Genomic DNA, 12,152 nt, shown 5'->3' on the forward strand with positions numbered 1-12,152 from the left:
GGACACGAGTCCTCCAGTCGGGAATCCGCACCACAAGGTCTGAAACAACTGAACAAAGTACTACGACCAGGCATCTTGCACACTAGCCGAGTTTCACAAACTTCAAGGGTTACGGGATTTACCAAGTCCCAGCAAAGAGCAAAAACCCTCGGTTTTTGGCGGCTGCAGTCGTCAAATAACACAACAAAGTACGCTAGCAAAGTGTCACCGACAAAAACACTCACACAGCGTCAACAACAAAAACACTCGCTAAAGTGTCAACAACCAAGGACTCTGGGAGCGACCCACAAATACTTAACTCAAAGATCGATGGCGTCACCAGGAAGGCCCGTCAATCGTCTCGCTATACCAAGGTCTACGCCAGGCGCCAAAACAGATCTACAGTCAGGGCAGCAGTCCGTCGCAGCCGTCAGGAGGCGGGAATCTTCGCGGGAAAAGTCTTCGGGCCACTTGTTTTGACAACAGGATCGATGAAGCGGAGTGCACCTTCCCTCGGAGATTTCACACGAAGTTCCTCACGATCGTCGGGCTTGGACCGGTACCACTGATGCAGCCCCACGTTGGGCGCCAACTGAAGGACTGGGTTCTTTAAGACCCAGCGGTGCCAGGGCACAACACCTGAAACCTTCGTGGGTAACCTGCTCCGGCGTACGAATGACAGAGACACGGGACACTTCCTTGGGCGTCAAAGATTCAAGGTTTATTTACTGCAGGGAACACAGAAGTCACGACAAGTACAACACGTGCAACTTGGGGAGACTGCTTCAAATTGGTTCTGTGGATCGCTCCTTTTATACAGAATTTACCCATAGGACAACATGATACACAAAGGTTTACAACCCGGTTCCCACAATTATCCCCCAGAGGGGTCGCTTTGGTCACTTTGATACACACAAGGTCCGGAACATAAGTGCGGAAACATTTGGCGATTCCCAACTGTAAAAACCCATCTTCCCAACATTAGTGCATTCCAACCGGCAGTAAAACAGATCGAAATAGGAACAAAGACAGGTGCAGAGGAAGATGGAAACAGTGGGGAGATCGGAAAGGGTGTAAAAGGGGAGGTATCGGGAAACACGAGATACAGGCATCAAAGGGACGTGCCTAATGAGATGCACGGCTGAGACAATAAACCGGCACGGCAAGATGAGCCTCGAGCGGGGCCATCTGCCTTACAGTATCATCCCCCTCGTCATAAAGACACTTACAAAGAACATGTGCCTTCCGCAAATATCTTGGGAGTCCCAGGGTCGCGAAGCGGACAGCGTCCGTTCGCTGGCTACTTGAGGGCAAGAGACAAAATGGATGCCGTATCTAAGATGGAACCCGTGGGTACAGATGAAAAACCCACATAACAAACGAACGGTTTAAGTTAGCACAGCGAAACTGCGCACACTTACTAAACTCGTCATTTGCGGTTCGTAGATACCAGACTCGACCATATTCGTGCGAGTCGAAAACACCACTTACAATTGTCACGGAACCTCACTCTCCTACACAATAAAATAACATAGAAAATTAATCTAGCGGCCCTTTTGTTTGAAGCCAATATATTATCTTGGAAAAAAACAATGAAAATAAGTAACAGTGTAATTTCTAGCTGAATTCCTATAACATCCTTCAAAAATTCAACAATATCAATCCAAAATTTAGTGATCACTGGGCAAGTTAAAAACATATGGCAATCATTTGCCAGGGGATCTTGGCACCTCGAGCATACATACTGAGTTCCTGAGAATTTTGTCAATTTCGCAGGGGTCCAGTAGACCCGTTAAAGAATAAAGAGATGATTACGCTTTAAATAGGCAGGTTTAACTATCTCACCAAACAATGAAAAAGAAGCCAGCTAAACCTCACTCCGGTTTATATTTTCTAAAACATTTAGCCATAGCTTTTGGATATCGTTATTTATATTATCCTCTGCTTCAATTAAAAAACAATACCACAAAGCTACCTCTTTATTGATTTTCCCCGTCTTCATGGCCTGAATTAACCAAGTATCATCCTCATACTCTACACACTGCTGTCTGGCCCACCAAGCTGTAAGTTGATAGCATTTACATCAAGTTAACTTTCCTTGAGTACATAAAGTCAAGGATTCTCACGTTATCAAATCTGCACCCGATTTTAAATCTCCCCAACGAGAAAAACCTGCTTGCTTTAATGGTAAACTGAGCACATCAGCCAAACAATTAGGGTGCCAGGGGAACCCCAAATCAGGGAATAGTCTGAATAATAAGAAACTCCCATAGGAATGAATGGGAATTACCGATTCGGTAAATACCGAATCGGTAATAGGTGGAAGACTTACAAGGGTGGCACATTGACACCCTGTTGCACCCCTGAATAGTGCATTGGTGCACATGTGGCACACATACATGCCCTAAGGGCATGTATGTCTGCCACATGGCACTCTTGGAAAAGCACAAATGTGCTTTTTCTAAGGTTTTCAATATTTACCACCAACTTTTTGTTGGTGGTAAATACCGAATCCTTAACTCAGAAATGCACTCACTTGAGTGCTCCCTACATTAAGGATTCGTTAATTTACCGAATCGATATTTTAAGGAATCAGTAATTTTCCGATTCCTTAAAATACTGATTCGGTAAATTACCGAATCTTTAAATTTAGCCCCTACATCTCAAATGACCAACACCAGTCGGTAACGGCTGAAATTCGGTAATTTCGGCCGTTACCAACTGGTATTGTGCCTCCTACATATGGCCCTTAGGGCTAGATGTAGGTAATTCCCATTTACAGACTGTTAAATACCAAATTTTACCGATTCGGTATTTAAGAGGCTGTAAATGGGAAGGCGGCAGATTTAGGTAATTTTAAAATCTGAATTACCGAATCTGTAAAATTCGGTATTTACCAGTTCTGTAAATACAGAATCGGTATTTCCCATTGATTCCTATGGGCTTTGAAGCCCATAGGAATCAATGGGAATTACCGATTCTGTATTTACAGAATCAGTAAATACCGAATCCTGCAAGGGTGCAGGGGGTGTCACATTGACACCCTCTAGCACCCCAAGTACAGGCGTGTGTGCAATGTGGCACACATACATGCCCTAAGGGCATGTCTGTGTGTCACATTGCACAGGTGTGCATGCACAGATGTTCATGCACACCTGAATTCGGTATTTTACCACACAATAGGATTGTGTGGTAAAATACCGACTCTTAAGGGCCTTTGGCACTGTAAACTGTGCCACCTACATTTGTAATTACAGAATCAGTATATTTACCGATTCGGTAATTTACAGATTCGGTAATTTTACCAAATCAGTAAATATACCGATTCTGTATTTTTCAGCCCCCTACATCTGAAAACCCTAATACTGGTCGGAAATGGCCAAAATCGGCCGTTTCCGGCTGGTATTAGGGCTCCTACATCTGGCCCAAAGTTCCTTGTCATGTCCTATCACAGCTTTATCATGCCGAATTACCTCGACTGCATCCTATCTGTAATTTTTCCGGTTATATCTTAGTGAGAACCTGAGGGAATCTCCTCTCTATTCTGCTCCTCCCATCTTTTTTAACAAGGCATCCACTTCCTCCGGTCCCCAAAAATTATACATTTTATTGTTCTACATGACTTTCAACATAGCGGGGAACTTCATATGCACTTGCACTCCCTTAAGCCAGAGTTCATTCATCTTTGAGCCTAACAGCCACTGGCGCTCCGCTGTTCTTTTACCCATATCCGAACGAATTGAGTATGTACAATCCCCAAATGTTGATGACCTTTCTTTTATTGCCCTAGTTAAAACAAGCTCCTTGATTGTATAGGTATAGAAGCAGACAAGGATCTTCCTCTGGGCTTTCCTTCCCGGCTGCAGCCTATATGGGTCTCTTTGCACCCTCAGGAGCTCATTCACCCAGTCAATATTCGCTCCATCTGAGAGTAACTCCACCTATAAGCGAGAAACAAAACCCTTTAGTTCTGCCCCTTCTGCATTCTCATTAATTCCCAGGATACGTATATTATTTCTCCTAGCCCAAAGTTCAAGCATTTACATATCCTGCTGTAGCTCCTTATTCCCTTGTTTCAACTTCTCGATCTCTCGGAGATTAGCAGCAGTGGTCTCACCCAAAGCTTTCACCTCCTCTTCGAGATTCTCAGTTCGCTTAGCCAAACCATCAATCTTCTGCTCCAGGATCTCCCCCCTATCCTGAATCTCTTTCTGATTATTTTCAGAAGTCTCAAACGTGGCTAGGATTTCTTCTCTGAAAATAGCCAAGAATGCCCTTAATTGACACCAGCAATACCTATATTGCTTTCCTCTTGAATGGCATACAACGCAGCAGCAGCAGTGGCAACAGTAGTAGTGCGTACAACACCAACACAATCTGAAATAGCTCCATTAGTCTCGTTAGGCTCATTATAATTTTTTTCTGGGGTGACCTGAAGTGTCTCCTCTGCATTCTCTTGACCCTCAATAAGGGGAGAAAAACAATTTTCCAGCCTCAGTGGAATCCCCAACTGGTCAGGGGAACCAGCTATTTCTACAGAGTTTGATACGGTTTTATGAACTCCACATGTGCCTCCCTTCCTTCCCTCTGCCGATTGAGAGCCAGCAACCTGCTCCATTATCTTGAAATACAACCTTAAAGAGGGTATTGGCTTAGAGGCTGTCTGCAGCTTATTCGACCCACACTATTTGATTGGCAATTTTTTAGAATTCTTTTTAAGCGGGTTTTTGGCGTCACCACTCGGGGAGAATCACTGCCTTTCTCCTTGATATTCCCTTTCTTAGTTTTATCCAGATCTGACCGGAGTTGATATCTGCTCCTTACTGCCGAGGATCTTCCACCTCTTGTATTGACACTTGTGTTCCCTTTGTTAAGTTTTAAATCGTCAGATGGGAGACAAACAGGCGTAACTGCCCACTCTTCCTTGTCAGGCCAAATTGCACAGTAATGTACCCAGATACTAATGCCTGAGACTGAGATTCACTCTCCATCCAGCCTTCCTCACTTAAAAAATAACTCTTAGCTCCGTCTCTCTTCTGAACTAGCCCTGCTGAAGAGGCATTACACTTGTGAGGTTTTTCCACTGGATATTCAACATACACAGGTTGCAACCCGGACTCTCCAAATAGCCCCAGGTTACAGACTCTGAGATTCAGAAATTTAAACTTCTCTGCTTCCCTCCCGCGCTGCTGATTAGCAAGAACGCCTCGCTTACCCGCATACAGCACGGTAATACGGAGTTTCCTCCAAATCTCTGCCGCCCGGCTCCAATGCACAAATGGGGAGGAGCCGCGTCTCTTCGCTGCCGGTTTGAAAAAAAGATTCCCACGACCGGGACCCATACGACCGTACCTTGTGATGAGGTGTAAAACAACGTCCAAAATCAGAGTTACCGCACTGTCTTAAAGGATACGGGGGACATTTATCCGAAGTAGTGCATTTTCATACGATTGCCCCCGTCAAAGCCGCAGAATTCCTCGGACTGAAGGTTGCAGGACTCAGAAACTAACAGCGGCAACCTCACAAACCAAAAACTGCTGTTTCATCCTTCGATAACGTGAATCTAGGGCAAGGCTCTCCTTCTCGCACAGGGTGTCTCCCGACTGGTGTCAGCCAGCCGCCATGTTCCCTGACCACCGATTCTAAATTATGTAATGGGGACATGGAGATGATGGACTATTATGTGGTCACTATGACTTATTTCATATTGTATTTATTATATGTTTTATATACATTTATGGCTGTTCTAAACTAGCCGAATAAAGGTTAGCGAATCAAACCGACCTTTGTCAAGGTGGCCAAGTTAATCCGAAGACTACCAACAACCTTGCAGGGTAAATTTTAACAACATACTCCCTGAGAAGACATGAGGGACATAAATCAGGAAGCTTTGTGTTGTAATACAAGGTGAATGAGAACAAAAAAAAAAAAAGGGGTATTGTTAGCTGCCCACATGACTGCGCTTTCAACATATTTGTGGTCATATATCCTTATTTTCAGGCTTCTATCCGCGGGAACCCTATCCAGGTGAACACTTGTGTGCACATTTATCTTTTCTGCCTGCCTCCAATATAATTTCACCCATTACATAAATCAAAATTTAGAGACATGCCTGTGTTCGATTTACCAGACTCTGCTCCTGCAGGCATGCTAATTTGTACAGCCACGCAACTTCACTGGAGACTCAGGACAGGCATTGGGTACCTGTCACTGTGACAACTATCCCCTGCAATGGCCCACACTCCCAATTCCTGATTGGGAGTTGTACAGTAGCACACCAACTGTTTACAGCAGCGCACTCCTCAGAGGAGCAATTTACCCTAGGACAGCTCCAGTACCACATGATGGCGGGCAACTTGGTCCTCCTGGTGGGCCTGCTCTGGGTCTGACCCAGATTGGGCAGCGAAATCATACTACCACTCCTTCCTCTCCACTTAGGTGAGTTCTGTAAGGGACTAAGGGGTTTTAACCTGAAGTAGCATTAGGATGGTGACAGACAATAGGAGGGATTCAAAGGAGGTGGAACTTCTCGCATCTGTTCCACATGGCATTCAGACATAAGGCCCCTGCGGAATTCTTGCTGTCGAAATTTTTGGTATTAGTCTGTATTGGCGATGTGATCTTTTTCATTACAACCAGTGCCTCTCTCATTCTGAGATTATGGACATGTGAGAAGGAGAAGGAATAAAAGTGCATCACTGGCTTGCAGTAAAGTTTGTGCTTTCTTTTCCAGTGACTCGCTAAATTGCAAATTGACACAACTAGAAGTGTGGCGTAGCAGCTAAATACTGCACTTTATTAATCCTTTGTGCATTTTAGGAGCTAGGGGCCATATGTAGGAGATCCAATACCGGTCGGTAACGGCCGAAATTACCGAATTTCGGCCGTTACCGACCGGTGGGAATTTGAGATGTAGGGGCTAAATTTAAGGATTCGGTAATTTACCGAATCGGTAATTTAAGGAATCAGTAAATTACCGATTCCTTAAAATATCGATTCGGTAAATTACCAAATCCTTAATGTAGGGAGCACTCAAGTGAGTGCATTTCTGAGTTAAGGATTCTGTATTGACCACCAACAAAAAGTTGGTGGTAAATATCGAAAACCTTAGAAAAAGCAAATTTGTGCTTTTCCAAGAGTGTCATGTGGCAGACATACATGCCCTAAGGGCATGTATGTCTGCCACATGTGCACCCATGCACTATTCACGGGTGCAACAGGGTGTCAATGTGCCACCCTTGTAAGTCTTCCACCTATTACCGATTCGGTATTTACCTAATCAGTAATTCCCATTCATTCCTATGGGACTCCAGGCCCATAGGAATGAATGGGAATTACTGAATGGGTAAATACCGAATTGGTAATTACCGAATTTTACCGTTTCGGTAAAATTTACCGAATTATTATCTACATCCCATTTACTGATTGTAAAATACCGAATCGGTAAAATTTGGTATTTGAGAATCGGTAAAAATGGATTACCTACATATGGCCCTAGATTCTGACCATTAAAGCACATCCACTTGTCCTCAATAACTTGCATGCCAGTCACCCCATAGTTTTTATATATCTAGAGGGTTTTCTTTCTCAACGTTCAAACAAAGGATCAGTATGTCTTGCCTGCTATATCTTAGTAACTGAGAATTGTATTATCGAATAGCGCCTATCTCTATGGACCTCATTTCACTACTCGGCTTCACAGACTCCATGATGGAGCATTTCATCCTCAATATTACATTACAACTGCGGCTCTTGAGCTGATCTGTTTTCCAGTGATAAATTCATAAAACCAGTGGTTTTCGAATTATTTCTGTAAACACATTAAACACACTTCTGCTAATTCCATACTTAATCTTGTGCCAAAACCATCTGATCACTTCTGTTCCCCCATCCTCTATGCTGCTCCTTCCCGAGGAGTCCTCGGTGGCCCTCGCCTCTGCACTGGAACGGGATTTGCAGATCTTCTCGCGTTAATGGGATCAACATCCGGTATTGCTTTCTGTCTCGAGATCAGAAGTGTGCAGTTTAGCTCAATTGACAGGGTAAGCAACAGCGTTTTATTAACTAACAAGCTTAGTCTGCGCACAAGCCGTTTTCCTATGCACTGGTACAGTGAGGTGGAGGGGGCTGCCCTAGATTTCGCAGGAGGCCAGAACATACGGAGGATGTGAGAAAATACAGACTTGGAGGACACACAAGTGCATATGCTTATAGAAAGTGGGCCGCGTGCTCATAAAAACTCATTACAATAATAAAAGGGTTCAGTGTGACAGCTGATGGGAAAAAACACACTCTCCCCTCTACTATTCAAAGTATTATTGAATGTAAGGTCTACAGGAAAGAGGATTATCGCTGAATTAATGATTTCCTAGACATTGTATGTCAGCAGATAGGACATTGGGCCAGTGTGGGAACGAGGATTAATATTTGAAATTGAGACAGGATTAAAAGAGAGGACTCGCCAACAAATGGAATTGCCATTTTTCTCATGGAGATAAACACTTTTAATGCACTGAGAATGAGAGCAGTGGATAAAAAACACGGGAAACAATGTGAGGAATCAGATGGCTTAAACGTCCATTTTCTAATCTATTCTTGCCTGGCGGAACTCAATTTTCTAATAACTTTGCTATCGCTAGAGCCTTTAATCCTTAAATAAAATGATTACCGCTTGTTTTCTCGCTTGATAAATCTTTGCAGCAATTTAAGAAGTGGACGTTTTAAGGCTAATATCTGACAATGAATCCGATCAGAGCTGTTAGGCAAAGGAGATAAACTTTCGACAAGCTGGGAGGTAATAAAGTCTGTCAGACCAAGGGCTGTGTTTTTAACGATGTGCAACTGTGAAACATTGGTCTGTGCGCCTCTGTTTGCCCATCTTAAGCGGCCTTTCTGTGATACACATGCCTAATTATTGATTTGTGCTCATGCCTTCTAATGTGATAAGTGCAGAAGCGCGGGATACATTATGCAGGATACATTTTCACCAGTTGGTAAAGTGGCTCCATCTTCATAAAGTTGCGCCTCCATTACAATATGGCAAAACTATTGTATACAGAAAGAGATAAAAAAAAACTTGAGGCACTAGCCACGTGGGGCCAGCTAGAATAAAAATGAAGCTCCTACCAAACTGAAACAAATGTTTTTCAGCATTTAACCCCTCTGATACGGCGCAAATATCCCTCCCCAGTGCTGCGCTGTCCATTGGAACTAGTGCTGAATGGTCGTGCGCAGCACTGGGGAGGTAGTGCATGCAACGACCGTTGGACGTTCGCAGCACTGAAGGGGTTAAGTGCCAGACGACATTAAGGGCCTGATTTATATGTTGGTGGTAAGGATGCTCTATTGCGACTGAGTTTCCTTACTGCAAACATAATGGTCGGCCCACCCGCATTTCAATGCGGTGGACCTTTGGTGTCATCATGGCAGAGACTACTCCGTCTCTGCAGAGGTTACACCCCTTTGATGGGCCAAGGGAGTTAGGGCCGCTGAAGGTGGACCTCTGTACATCAACCCAATTTAGATGTGTGGATTTACAGGTCAGTTTTCACTGCCCATCACTGCTAGGAAAACCATGGCGATAAGGGGCAGGAAAAACTGTCTAATCGCTTTTGTTAATTTCAAAAAGAAACTCCCGCTTTGGAATTTTCTTTATGAAAATAGCAAAAATACGTTTGGTGGATGGATCAGTCATGCTCACGGAGCCTTGTATCAAACTTAAGAAAGTACTGACAGGAACCGCCCTGACGCTGGTTCCTGCTGATGCTCCAGAAATTACTATAAACTTGGCGGTCATATCTAAATTTGACAGCCTCATATCTAAATTTGACAGCCGGGGACTTCATCATGGCAGCTGTAGGAAGGGGGAGTCTCTAGTTGGTGCAGTGCAACACTAGCGACAAGCAGGGACTCTCTCTTCCTCGTCAGGGCTGAGGGTTACCTTCAAGACAACCTCTGCTTACCCTCGAGGTAGTGTGGCTTAAGCAGTCTTAGGCTAATCTCTGGGGCACATAGGGTTAAACATTTGCAATATTACACCACCACAACCAACCCACCACACAATGACACCAAACTGTATTTGTAAAAATATATATCTTTATATAAATTTCAAGCAGGCTTGTAAATACAGTCTTGGTTCAATGTAAAACGGTTCCAGTACACTTTCAATTAGGTTGCCACAGTTCTTTCTTTAGCAATACGCAGTCTTTAGTGTTAGCGTTTCACCAACAGTTCTTATTCAGCGTGAATCCCCCGCATGGGGATTCAGGGCTCCTCACGGTACTTTCCTCGGCCTCGGTGATCTACCGGGCTTCCTCCAGCGGTCCGCTGGTCTCTCTGCGCTGCGGGGCGCGGTTGATGAGGGGAGAGAGAGCGGGCGCCCTGGGAGCGCTCCGCACGCAGCTCCGAGGGCTGGGCGAGGCAGCGGGAAGGAAACAGTACCTTGCGGGAGAGTTGGTGGGGCGCAGGTCAATGCGGCAGTCCACGTCGCGTTGTCTTCCGTCCGGTGCTTGGAGCGAGTGGCGGCTCGGCTCTGGCTCGTGGGTTGACGTTGCTGTGCGGGCCGGGTTGCACGGGGCCAGCGCCTCGGGGTTTCCTGATCAGGAGGGCACACTTAGGGGACAGCGCTCCTCGGCGCAGGCCTCTATCAATCCAGGCGACGTTCAGGCACCCCACGCAACAGCTGTTTCTCGGACAGCGGCGGCGCGTTCAGGGGCACAAGACACGAAGGGGGGCAAGCAGGCACCGGGCGCCACCTCTCTTCACGTTGCAAGCTGCAGCTCGGGGTCAGTCACTGTGCTCGGATCAGCTGGGCTGATCTTTAAAATGCTTCTGGGCCAGGCAGGCGGCAGTCACTTTGTTTAGAGGGAGGGCAGCTCCCAGAGCGTTGCTGAAGAGCGCGATGGTCACAGCGCGCTCCGCTTTTCCTGGAGAGGCTTGCAGAGGGGAGACAGCGTCTCGCAGTGGTTCCTCTGTCAGGGGGTAGCGCCCACTGTTCCTGGGGCGCTGGTCAGGGGGCAAGTTCACAGGCAAGCCCTTGGAGATCTCTCAGCAAAGTTTGGCACAAAGTTTCACAAAGCAAAAGTCTTCTTGTAGTCTTTTCTTTCCCTCTCCTTCTGCAGCAAGGCACCAGACACAGGCCAGAGACAGCACTCCTCCTTGTCCTTCCAGGTCCTTCTCGTCGGGCAGAGTTTCTTCTGTAGCACAAACAGGATCTAATTTACAAGGAGCAGGGCTCCTACTTTTATACCCAGTTTCTTTTGTTCTTACAGGCCAGGGGGGCCTTTGCATAGCCACTTTCAGTCTCTGAGTACTTTGTTGGGTGCAATCCGGCTTCTGCTTTCAGTGTGAGGGGCAGGCACATCAGACGCTCCACGGGAGGTGGAGGCGGCATTGTGTGGACAGGGGCAACCAGAAGTACCTTGTTGATGGGGCTTCGCCCTTCCTGGGCCAGGTGTCGGCTGAGCCATCAGCCGCTCCCCAGGAGGGTGGAGCCAGCATTGTGGTGGCAGAGCACAGCTAGATTCAGAGTCAAGGGCCACTCCTACCTCCCACTAAGGTGTAATCTTCGCATTCACCACCTGTCATCCCCCAGCCCTGTCACTCACACATCCCAGACAGTCAGATACACATACCAGCAGAGGCGGGCTGAAATGGTTAGGCAAGCAAATGCTGACTTTCTAAAAGTAGCATTTGCAAACACAGGATATTAAAATAAACTTTACTAAAATAAATATTTTATTATTCTGAGTTCAGGCATACTAAACATGACTCTCTACCATGCTCCCTGAGCCTGCTGGGATTATAGAGTGTAATAATTCCAGCAGCCCATTCTGGCCTAAGGGAAGCAGGTAGCCTTACAATAGTGAAATACGAATTTAGTTGTAATTCACTACTAGGACATGCCACACACATCCGGGCTTGTCCTACCTTACACTTACAATGCACCCTGCCCTCAGGCCTACCATAGGGGTGACTAATATGAAGTCAAGGGAAGGTTCAGGGGCTGGGAAGTGGGTGCACTTGCCCAGCCAGCATGACAGTACGAGACTGCACGCAGGTTCTGCAATGGCAGACCCTAGACACATCTTAAGGCTGCTTCTGTGGGTGGCGCAACCAGCGCTGCAGGCCCACCAGCAGTATTGGCATTCACAAGCCCTGGCACTCCTAGTGCA

Source organism: Lissotriton vulgaris, chromosome 12, assembly GCF_964263255.1.
Source record: "Lissotriton vulgaris chromosome 12, aLisVul1.2, whole genome shotgun sequence".
Lineage (NCBI taxonomy): Eukaryota > Metazoa > Chordata > Amphibia > Caudata > Salamandridae > Lissotriton > Lissotriton vulgaris.